The sequence below is a fragment of the Camellia sinensis genome, chromosome 15, assembly GCF_055761805.1.
Source record: "Camellia sinensis isolate YWXY chromosome 15, ASM5576180v1, whole genome shotgun sequence".
Taxonomy (NCBI): Eukaryota; Viridiplantae; Streptophyta; class Magnoliopsida; order Ericales; family Theaceae; genus Camellia; species Camellia sinensis.
In genome coordinates this window covers 83,907,110-83,920,395 of record NC_138975.1, presented here as the reverse complement: position 1 = coordinate 83,920,395, position 13,286 = coordinate 83,907,110, and positions in this window count along the sequence as shown.

Sequence of the window (13,286 nt, the reverse complement as noted above, 5' to 3'; positions counted from 1 at the left end):
TGGAATGATAAAAATTTTAATAGTAAATTAGTTTCTTGATCGAGCAAGATGTAGAAGAAAAAAACTTGGAATCATCCAATTAGATGAAAGATCATAATACATCTTTCTTTCTTTCTTTATTTCTTTCTCTTTTTTTTTTTTTTTTTTCTCTTAATAACCAAGCAGAGTAACTTGTTTGGACTCTGTTTTTCATTTTCTTCTCCTGAGCAGAGAAGGCCCTGTCAGCAGAATAAATGATTACCCATTGCCTATAACAAACACAATTGGTGAATTCCAGAGGTTGGTACGTTTTCTGTTTTAGATGGAGTTAACTCAGAGTGATATTGAACGCGGTTCACTCTCCACTCCTTTTGAAAAAACAAGATTTCATTTCCTTCCAATGAATCGTGTATCGATTCACCAGATTGTAATAACCAACACACGAAACGACAATTGGTTCATGACACTCACCTACAATGCTCCAAAAAGCAGTGCCTTGATCACAAGCGCGTGGCAGGGGTTTGTTGATTGGCATGGTTTGAAAGCTTTGGATGTGATTCGCTTCTACAAACAAATCCTAGGATTACACCCCAAGCATTTCCTGATTGATTATGTCAAAACAGAAGGAAATGTGGTTTCAACCTCAGAGAATTCACATAGGAAACAAGTTCGTGATGAGGAGGTTCACCATGATGTTATCTCATAGTCAAAATTTGGGTAACTTGTTCTTTACCAAGAAACTGTGTCTTTAAGGGTGTTCTTTAATTTTTCTTCAATAAATCATAATGGGGTTTTTCAGCAAAGATGTATTTTTGTGCCAATTGCCACGTTCATGAATTAATGCTTCATTTTCTTTCCCCATTACAAAGGAAGCCCATCATGCTCATCTGAGAGGGCCAAATAGGAGCAACAAGGCAAAGATGGTAAATTCCATACAAGAGCTTTTCTCTTTGAGTTGTGGTTGCGTCTCTGGATGTTGAACAAGGCATGCTACACATTACAAAGAAAAAGGCAGCAAAACATTTTCCTCCTATACCAACTCATCTACCAAATTATAAGTATGAGCACCAGATTGTAATTTCCGACACTCAAAACCAGAATTGGAACATAACACTCGTCTACAATAGCTTTTTACATGCCTTCTTCATCACAAGAGGGTGGCACCGGTTTGTTGTTAGGCACGGTGTGAAATTCTCAGACGTGATTTTCTTCAGCAGACCTCTCCCGCCTTTACATGACTTGCATTTCCTGATTGAACATGTCAAAAGAGGGGTCATCACTCTTGAATTCAAGCTGGAAAATTTCTTGTTTGAGCTGCAATTGAACTTTATCTATGGCCATTTTTGTTAGCTTCCATCCCACACTCCACGTGGTGTGGGTGGCACCATGTACTAAAGAAAGGTGGTAGGGGCAACACCAACTCACTAAAGGAAGATAGTGAGGGTGGCACCATCTTGGCCAATTATGGTTGTCACTTCACATACTCCTCTTCTCTTGGTTATAAATTGAGATGAGTGAGGATGAGAGTGACACACAGAGCTGAAGAAAGCAAACACAGAGTGTATAATCTGTGAGTGAGAGTGCATTCTATTGAGGGTTGTGAGGTGTGAGTTGTAATCTCCCTCCGGGATAATTCTATAGTGGATATCACTCTCGTGGACGTAGGTAATTGCCGAACCACGTAAATCTCTCGTGTTATTGTGTGTGATTGATTTATGGTGTCTTATAGTCCTAAAAAGTGGTATCAGAGCCTCGTCGATCGCGTTTTGGAAAAATAGAGTGCGATTTTTCAAAACTGCCCAGAAATCAAGTTGCTCAAAATTCACTTTTGAGCATACTGGGAGCAAGGTCTCGATGAGAGGAGTCTAGAACTGCAAAGAAGAGCCCCAGAAGAGCTTGCACGCGCTCTCTAAAGTTGGTGCATGAATCTCATGTTTTACACACACCCCATGGGCCATGAGGAGCAGTCGGCGTGTGATTTAACTCTCACCCACTCGCCCACATGCCCACGCGCTGCTCAAGGAGAAAGACGAGTGTGTTGCGCGTGTTGTGACATCACACACCACATCATCGTCCACGTAGCTGCCACATCATCGCCACGTCACTGACACGTTATTGCCACGACATTGCCATGTCACTACCACATGGCTTTCACATCAGCAAGCCTATTGCCACATGTCTGCCACGTCATCAAGCCTAGTCCCACGTGGTTGACCACGTCAACAAGCTGTTGACCAGTCAACCTAGAGGCTGAGAGTTATCCGCTGCTGCGCGGCTAAGGTACACCTGCAGATCTGTACTGTCCAAATTGTTTTGGGTTGATCTGAGCCATTCTGTGTCCGTTTTTGACGATCCAATAGTGCTTTCCAACTATTTGGAGTATTCCGAATATATTCGTACAGTCAAATTTTTCATTCGGAGTTTTCTGTAAAAAGAAAGAATACGATGGAGGAATCCACATCAACTTTAGGATCTATGTTCAAGTTGACTCCTTCCAATTATGCAATTTGGAAGTCACGGATGGAAGGCATCATGTTTTATAAAGACCTATTTGACCCTATTTTCGTAAAAAGGATTAAACCTGAAGGAGTGAAAGATGATGACTGGATAAAGATGAACCGCAAGACTATCGATTATATCAGACAATGGATAGACCACAGCGTGTACCATCACGTCACCGAGGAGACAGATTCCTATTCTCTATAGAAAATGTTAGACGACATGTACCGGTCAAAGACCACTCAGAACAAAGCCTTGGTGATGAGAAGGCTTGTTAATTTGAAGTTGAAGAATACTATGTATGTCGCCGAGCACACCAGTGAATTCAAAAATCTTGCGAATCAGCTTGCAACTGTCAAGATGCGCTTAGACGATGAAATGCAAGCCGCATTGCTGCTCAGTTTTTTACCGGACAGCTAGGAGACATTGGTGGTCTCTCTTAGCAACTCTGCACCAGAAGGGAAGCTGACTATGAGTATGGTCATAGACGCCATGTACAATGAAGAGACAAGAAGGAAAGACATGGGAGGTAATCAATCCCATGCTCTTGTCACAGAAGATAGAGGCAGAGAAAGAGGTAAAGGAAGAGGTAGAGGAAGAAGCAAGAGTAGAGGCAGCTGGAACAACAGGAGTAAATCCAGAGACAACAAAGGTCGAGGTAACTCCAACATCACTTGCTTTCACTGTGGCCAGGAGGGTCACATAAAGAGAAACTGCCCAAGCCGAAAAGAGAAAGGCCAAAGCAGTAAGTCAAAAGGAGATGAGAACACAACAGCCACAACAACTGATGAAATACTTCTTGCAGTTGGTGAAGAGGAGGATTGCCTTCACGTGGCTAACCATAGCTACACAGAATGGATGATAGACACAGTTGCATCCTATCACGCCACTTCGCACAAAGAACTCTTCAGCTCATACAACGTTGGAGATTTTGGCACTGTTCGAATAAGGAATTCTAGCTATTCGAAGATTGTGGGTATTGGCGACATTAGCATTCAGACTAATGTCGGGAGCAAGCTAGTTCTCAAGTATGTGAGGCATGTTCCAGATTTGCGCCTCAATCTTATCTCCAGAAGTACCCTGGACCAACAGAGCTATACAAGTACATTCGGAAATGGTTGTTGGAAGTTGACAGGAGGAGCTTTGACAATCGCCAGAAGAGAGATGTCTTCAACACTGTATAAGACTCAAACGAAGATCTGTCTGGACAGTCTTAATGCATCAGAAGACAAGGAGTCATCGGACTTATGGCACAGAAGACTGGCTCACATGAGTGAGAAGGGATTGCATCTGTTGGCAAAGCAATCCAGAATACCTTTATCCAAAGGGAGTGCCTTGACGCCGTATGATCATTGCCTTTATGGCAAGCAACATTGAGTATCATTTAGTTCAACAAGCAAGAGGAAAACAAGAGTGCTCAGTATGGTATACTCGGATGTTTGTGGCCCAATCGAAGTGGAGTCACATGGCGACCGCAAGTATTTTCTGACTTTCATTAATGATGCATCAAGGAAGTTGTGGGTGTATTTCCTGACGACAAAGGATGAGGTATTTTAGCGCCTTCAGGAGTTCCATGCGATGGTGGAAAGAGAGACTGGGAAGAAGTTGAAGTGTCTTCGCACAGACAATGGAGGCGAGTACACTTCCAATGCTTTTGTAGCATATTGTGCCAGTAGAGGTATCCGGCATGAGACAACAGTTCCCGGCACCCCACAACACAATGGTGTGGCAGAAAGGATGAACCGCACTATTATTGAAAGAGTCAGATGTATTCTTAAAATGACAAAGTTGCCAAAGTCATTCTGGGTTGAAGTCGCCCGTACAGCCTATTATCTCATCAACAAGTTGCATTCAGTGCCATTGAATTTTGCGATACCTGAGGAAGTCTAGTCCAGAAGAAAGGTATCATATTCTCACTTGAGAGTCTTTGGGTGTACGGCCTTTGCACACATTTCCAAGGAAAACAGACAGAAGCTTGATGACAAGTCCACTCCATGCATATTTGTGGGCTATTCAGATGCAGCATTTGGGTACAAGGTGTGGAACCCAGTGAACAAGAAGATCTTCAAAAGCAGAGATATTGTGTTCCAAGAAAACCAGACAGTAGCAAATTTTGAGAAATCTACGAAGTCTAGAGATGTCATCACTCCATACTTGTTTCCATCTCCCGAGCCATCACAAAATGCAAGATGTGATGATGTGCAACAAGAAGTGCCAGAGTTACAGGATCCTACGCTAGAAATTGAGGATCAAAAGGAAAGAGATGAAGACCTGGATGAAGAGGGTGTTGAGTAGGGGGAGCAACCCCCTCAACTAGAGGCAATTAGGCCTTAGTTACGAAGATCTGGGAGAGCTGCCGTGTCATCAACCAAATATCTCACTTCTCAGTAAATTTTGATTACTGATGAGGCGGAGCCTGAGAGTTTTTTGGAAGCAAAGAATCATACAGAGAAAGATTGTTGGATGCAAGCCATGAAGGAGGAGATGAGTTCTTTGCAGAAGAACCACACTTATGAGCTTGTTCCACTTCCAAGAGGCAGGAGAGCCTTGAAAAACAAATGGGTGTATAAGTTGAAGAAAGATGGCAACGGTAAACTATTGCAACATAAAGTTCGTTTGGTGGTCAAAGGCTTTAGGCAGAAGAAGGGAATTGATTTTGACGAGATCTTCTCCCTAGTTGTGAAGATGACTTCCATTCGAGTAGCTTTGGGATTAGCAGCTCGCTTGAATTTGGAAGTAGAACGGATGGATGTCAAGACTGCTTTTCTCCATGTTGATTTGAAGGAAGAGATCTACATGGAGCAACTAGAAAGATTTGAAGTTAAAGGGAAACAGAACCTAGTCTGCAATCTGAAGAAGAGTCTTTTCGACTTGAAGCAGGTGCCGAGACAATGGTACAAGAAGTTTGATTCATTCATGATGGATCACGAGTACACAAGAACGAGCAAACCAGTATGTATATTTCCAAAGATTTTCAGATGGAAACTTCATCATCCTACTGTTGTATGTCGATGATATGCTGATCATTGGATAGGATACTGCTATGATCAACAAGTTGAAAAAGGACTTGTCGTAGTATTTTGACATGAAGAATTTAGGCCCAGCACAACAAATTTGGGCATAAAGGTTGTTTGTGACAGAAAAGCCAAGAAGATATGGCTGTCACAGGAGAAATATGTTGAACGGGTGATTAAAAAGTTCAACATGAAAGATGCCAAGCCAGTCAGCACACCACTGGCCAACCATTTCAATGTGACAAAGCATTCATGTCCCAGAACCAGCTCTGAAAGGAAAGAAATAGAGGCAATCCCTTATTCTTCCACAGTATGAAGGTTGATGTATGCAATGGTGTGTACCCGGCCAGATATAGCTCACACAGTTGGCGTTGTGAGCAGATTCCTCGCCAATCTAGGAAAGGAGCATTGGGAGGTGGTCAAATGGATTCTTCGGTACTTGAAAGGAACTTCAAAGATGTGTTTATGTTTCGGGAGAGCTGAACCAATTTTGGAGGGTTTTACAGATGTCGATATGGCAGATGATCTTGATGGTAGAAAGTCTACATCAGGATTTCTGTTCACCTTTGCAGGGGGAACTGTTTCATGGCAGTCCAAACTATAAAAGTGTGTTGCTTTATCTACAACAGAGGCAGAGTACATTGTTGCCGCAAATGCTGGAAAGGAAATGTTGCGGTTAAAGTAGTTTCTCCAAGAATTGGGTCTATAGCAGGAAGAATACAAGGTATATTCTGATAGTCAGAGTGCAATTGATGTGAGCAATAATTCCATATACCATTCACATACAAAGCACATTGATGTCTGGTATCATTGGATACGAGAAGTGATGGAAAAGCAGCTAATGAAACTAGTGAAGATTCACATGGACAAGAATCCTTCTGACATGATGACCAAGGGTGTCACCAGTGACAAACTGGAAGTTTGCAAGAATCTAACCGGGATGGACTTCAAGTGAGAAGTTAGTTATCCATGTGGGCATGGAGGCGGAGAATTGTTAGCTTCCAGCCCACACTCCACATGGTGTGGGTGGCACCATGTGCTAAAGAAAGGTGGTGGGGGCAACACCAACTCACTAAAGGAAGATGGTGAAGATGGCACCACCTTGGCCAATTATGGCTGTCACTTTACGTACTCCTCTTCTCTTGGTTATAAATTGAGATGAGTGAGGATGGGAGTGACACGCAGAGCTAAAGAAAGCAAACACAGAGTGTATAATCTATGAGTGAGAGTGCATTCTATAGAGGGTTGTGAGGTATGAGTTGTAATCTCCCTCCGGGATAATTCTATAGTGGATATCACTCCTGTGGATGTAGGCAATTGCCGAACCATGTAAATCTCTTGTGTTATTGTGTGTGATTGATTTCTGGTGTCTTATAGTCCTAACAGATTTGACTGGTTCAAACTTCCCATGGAAGAAGTGAGAAATCATTTCCCTGTCGTTGAGAAACCTGGTGGAAAAAGACAATTGTACCTTAATGATGCTCAAAATAATGATTGGTCAATGGCAATCTTTTTCAATCAAGATATTGATGCCTATGTGCTTATGGATGGGTGGAAGGGGTTTGTCAGTAAACACAAGTTGGAAGAAATGGATGTGATTAGGTTCTACAAACCTGTCTGTCCTGCACACGAGGGGCTCTTCCTGGTTGAATGTGTGAAAATAGAGGATGCTGCTCCTGGGACTACTAGTCAAGATGATCAATCGAATGATGGCGAATGGGGCAATGTTTGGGGTGATTGTACAAATAGAGGTGATAGAAGATAAGGTGGTAGTGGTGGGCTGAGTCGTGGTGGTGGTAGAAGCCATGACACGAGGGAGACAATTTGCTGTTGGCCATGGAAAAACGAGCGTTGAGGCTGGGAAAGAGTTGCCATGGCCTTGGAGAAATTCTTGCAAGTGACAGACAGTGCTACGGAGGAAATGGCAATATAGCTCCCATTTAATGAAACTCTTTATGTCTGCAATGTGGGATTGTTTGTGATTTTCCATAATCACATTTGTGAATTTCATAGTAAACACAATGATTTTACTTACATTGCTAAAGTTTTGTAAACAATGGATAAAATGGCTATTGAGACTTGTAATTTTCATTCACATACATTGGTGAAGTTCAAAAGTAAATAGTGATTTTCCTACTAAAGTGTCTACTTGGTGTGGATTACTTGTTGAAAATGGTTACTTTTTTGTTTTGTTTTTTGGCATTTTTTTTTTTTGAACCACTGTCAAACTAGATTTTGAGATTGTAAAAACAATTAAGAAGTTTTTATTTTATTAAAAGAACATTGTCATGTCATTATAGTGAATGATTCTATAAGTTTTATTTTTGGAAAAAAAGTATTTTCCAGCAAAAAAAAAAAAAAAAGAGTGTGATTCATATTTATTTAGTGTGAATCTAATGATATTATAGTTAAATTAAGACCCCACAATATTTTTTTCAATGAGGAGTCTTGCATATGTGTTTACCCCAAGTTTTATATCTATCTAATAACGAGTTATGTATTTACACCACTCAAAGAAATTAAAATTAATCACAAAACACAAGTTATCTATATAATTAAATTGGTGTTTTACGTCCATGTGATAATTTTTGATAGCTTGCAACTATTTCTCGTTTTTGGGAAGCTGTGATCAAACCGCCAAGTTAACTGCACATAACAGATCATATTCCAACTGTCAGATTGGACCCCGGAAGTTAAACTTCCAAAGCTACAAACTCATTATCACCAGCAACTATATATATATATATATTTACCACCTCCAAACCTAATAGCAAAACCTCTCTCTCTCTCTCTCTCTCTCTCTCTCTCTCTCTCTCTCTCTCTCTCTCTCTCTCTCTCCATAATCAAGCAACAATCAATAAAAATGTCTGAAAGCAGAGACAATGATGATAAAAAAGGGTGACCTCTCCATAGTCAAAGATCTGCTCAATGGTGTTGAGCCAATCAATGAACTCATCAGGATTGAAGCTTCCATGAAATTCGGGAAGTTCAATCTTGATATTGTTCTTCTATTTGTGTTCCATCCTAACCACATCCGTTTGACGTCGTGGTGGGGCCTAAAAGATATTATCAAAAGAACGATGAGTACGACCTTTGGTTTCATCGGAACCATCACTACCCTCGGTAGGTGGTAGAAGATGTTGCACCGTCTCGGTTAACGAGGCAATTTGTCGTCTCATCTCAGCCATCTCATCTCTTGGATACGGAATCCCATTACCCCATCATGATCACCCAAATTCGGGACATAAGCCCTACCACAACCACCTCTACGACCTCGACCCCGATTAGCCATAACAACAACCCAATATGTTTCCAAAATAGTCCAAATGTACAGATTTCAGATAGCCCAACGCCATACCCAATTCACAGATTAGGATAATTCAGCGTAACTATCAACTCACAACAATATGAAGTCTCAAATATTCAAGAATCAACAACATGACTATAATATCAAGAATTGATTCAAACAGTGCCAAGAAATGACAACCCAATCTGTATAAGGAATTTCAACAGCCCAAGAATTGAAAACAAAGATTGAAAATACCTGTGTAGAACCAGAGTCCAATCACAGATTAAGAATCGAAGTCCCAAACTCAAAAGCATCCCAGTCGCAAGTCACAGTGAACCTTGAATCCTTGAATCCAAGAAGTTCGTGTTCAAACTCCAGGGCTCTTTGCGAACTACCATTCGACATCGCGAGTTGGTTCAGTGACTCAACGTTGAGTCGGCACACCTTCGATGGACAAATTCCAGTCGATCGCAAAACATGACGATGGTTGTATAGGTCGCTATTGTGTACAAACTCCTCCAATTAGGGCTTCGACAGTTGAAGGCTCCAGATGGCTCCAATTAGGACTGCGATCAAAATTCAAACCCTAGAGTGAATCAGTACTTCGAATCTAGGCAGATTACTACTTCGACTCAGGGTAGAATACGTTCGACTCAGGGTAGAGCACGAGGTGATGAAGCCTCATACACAACTAGGTCTGATTCTTTGCTCTGATATCAAAATATGATGGGTCAACCAAGAACGAAAGAGAGAGGAACTTAGAGAGAGATATTAGAGAGAGAAATTCTCAATTCAGTTCAAATTCAATATATCAAAGTTTGTTACAAATCATGTGATACTCATCTATTTATAGGATACACTATCTAACACATGCTATGCACATGACACTGCATCACATATACATGGTGTTCTAGAATTTACCATGATTTATCTCTATTTGTAATGATTTATTGTTTGGCGAGAAGCATGATCAAACTGTCAAAGTGACATTCCTTTCCCTATTCTCTCCCTTTCAAACCTATACATTCATTGCCACCAACAACTCTATATATGTAATATCACCTCTGAACTACAAAGTCTCTCTCTCTCTCTCTCTCTCTCTCTCTCTCTCACACACACACACACACACACATACGCGCGCGCACACACACACACACACACAGATGAGACTATAGAATTAGAACTCTAAGTATCACCATATATTCAAGAAAGAAAAATGAAGAAAAATGGAGAAAGCAGAGATGATGATAATGAAGAATTCTCTTTTTTTCCTCTTCTTCCTCCTGTTGTTCCTCCTGCTCCCCCTGCTACTGATAAAGGATGGAAAAGGATCAACGAACAAGAAGATAAAGCAAAACAAGTCTCCAGAGAAGGAAAGGCATTGTCTTCAACTCCAATAGAGACTGCTACTGAAATAGATTGGTCTGGGAAGAAGAAGACAGTGAAGCCTTCCCGAGAAGGAAATGTTGATCTTCTAGCCTTCAAGAAACTGACTACTCACCATGACAATGATGTTATCTCACAATCAAAACCTCGGTAACTACTTGTTCTTCACTAAGATACTGATCAACCTTAGGGTTTTCTTGAATCTATTGAATCTCTTCTCTGTGTCTGTATGCCAATGCATGCTTATATACCCACATATACTGATAAATTTACTCACTTGCAATGAACAAGAACATACAAAATTCAAACAACATTGAGGATTTTTGCTTTTTTCCCTTCCAATTCTTCCCTTTTCTCTGCCACCAAACAGAGACCTGGGGTTGTCATCTTTGTGATCTTTGCTTAGTTCACAAACCCATTGGAATGATAAAATTTTAATAATAAATTACTTTTGAACGAGCAAGATCATGAAGAACAAAACTTGGAATTGTATAATTAGATGAAATATTATACATATTCTCTCTCAATAACCAAACATAGTAAGTACAATTTTCATTTTCTTCCCCTTCGCAGAGTGTCATGCTCATCCGAGAGGCCCAACCAGGGGTTACAATACAGAGCTTCTATCAACCAGAGAAATGAGTACCCAATGCCTAACATAGCCACAGTTGTTGACTTCCATAGGTCGGTACATCATCTTTTTCAGATGTAGTTAACTTACAGCGATATTGAACACTGTAGGCTCTTCATTCCTTTCCAAACAGCAGAATTACATTTCTCTTCAACGAATTGTATATCGAATTATGAGAACTAGATTGCATTTTTTGACACTCGAAACTGCAATTGGTACATGACACTCGCCTACAATGCTAAGAAAAGTAGTGCCTTCATATTTACGATCACAAGGAGGTAGTCGGCGTTTGTTGATTGCCACGGTTTGAAAACTGTGGATGTGATTCACTTCTACAAACCACTCAAAAGATTACACTCTAGGCATTTCCTGATTAATTATGTTAAAGCAGAAAGAAATTTTGTTTTACCCTCTCAGAAGCTGCCTATGAAACAAGTTTGTGATGAGGCTCGCGATGATGTTATCTTGGAATCAAAATTTGGGTAACTAGTGTTGAGTTAGAACATAATGGCTATACAAAAGTGAATCTTTATTTAGATGCAAAGATACACTCAAGTATACAAGAAGACTCTCAAGGACACCTCACTTTTGGAATCACTCATACTCAAGCACTTGACTCCACTCTTGATTATTGTGTCTTGTGCCTTCTAAATGAGGTCACCTCCCTTTATATAGTCATCTACCTTCTCAATGGATGGCTAGGATCATTTTGATCCAAGGGCTATTATTAACCGTCTGGAATATTCTAGCATATACTCATACTATCCAATATTCTAGAACTCTCTAAACTATTCTAGTATATAATAGTACTTTCTATACTTCTAAAATATTCTAGAACCTTCTGGAGCCTTCTAGATTTCTCTAGATTTCTACAAGCTTCTCTAATATTCCGGAATCTTCTACAATATTCTAGAATCGTCCGAATTTCTTTAGATCTTTCTAGAGTCTTCTAGATTATTCAACATATGCACTTAATAGCCTAGATGATTCTAGAAAAGTCAATGATGACTCTTAACACTCCCTCTCAGCATTGACTCCTTTATTTAGTTCTTCTTTTGTAGTTAAGCAGAGTTGCTTCCGAAGCTCTACAATCTTTGAAGCTCCAAGTCCTTTAGTAAACAAGTCTGCAACTTGGCCATCTATTCTGATTGATTTCATCGATATCTCTCCTTGGAGCACCTTCTCTCGAATGAAATGGTAATGTACCTCCACATGCTTTGTTCTTGCATGAAACACTGGATTTTCAGCCAAACGTATTGCTGACTGATTGTCACAATGTAACAATACTCCATAGTCAACTTGCTGGTATAGAACCTTCATCAATTGCAAAAGCCATGTGCTTTCTTGAGCTTCCATTGTTGCTGCTCTGTATTCAGCCTCTGTGGTAGATAATGATACTGTAGGTTGTCTCTTACTGCCCCAAGAGGTTGCTCCTGAACCAAGGCTGAACACGTACCCAGTAGTCGACCTCTGTGTGCCATGATCTCCCGTATAATCAGCATCACAATAGCCAATTACCTTGCATGCTTCGCCTTTCTTGTACAAAAGACCAAAGTCAATTGTACCCTTCACATATCAGAATATTCGGCAAACTGTTTCTGGATAAGGTTTCTTTGGGTTTGGCATATACCGACTTACTACACCAACTGCATATGTAATGTTTGGCCGAGTGAGGATGAGGTAGATCAAACTACCTACTAGTTGCCGATACATAGTTACATCCTCTAAGTCTTTACCTTCTTCTGAGCATAACTTGGCATTCATCTTCATTGGTGTAGAAACTGGCTTGCACTCAAGCATCCCATACTTCTGCAACAAATTTTTAGCATATTTTTGCTAGCAGAGGAATAAGCCTTTGTTACTTTGTTCTACTTCAAGCCCAAGAAAATGATTGAGTTCTCCAAGCTCCTTCATTTGAAATCGTACTGACAAGTTCTCTCTTATCCTTTGGATCTCTTCTTTATCATCTCCGGTGTGAACCCCTAAAATATGTATTCACTTTGAAAACCCTATTGTTTGAATTATTTTCTTAAAGCCCCTCTTTTACTTGAATTAATTTGAATCTTGTCAGTTAGCATTACTATTTTTATTTTCATCGAAACAGGAATTTCCCTAACCGGATTAGGATCCCTAACCTAATTTAATTCTACATAAGTTACATGTATTTAACTCCAAGCCCTCACTCTTTATTTAAATTCTAAACTTACCCAAGAACTAGTACTTGTACCTTGAGTACCATCAATCTTGTAAGATACATATATACATATATATACACCTAGAGGAGTGTGCCTAGAACCTAAAATGATTTAAATAATCACCCCATCACACTTCCCCAAGGAGGAGCCAATTTTCAAGAACCACCATCATGATGTTCTAGGAAAACCAAGACCTAGTACCCTAGACCAAGGGTGATGTTTTCAAAACTAGTTTCTTTTCAACTAAGAATCAACCAATTGTTGCATAATCCTATGGCTCAACTCCAAAACCA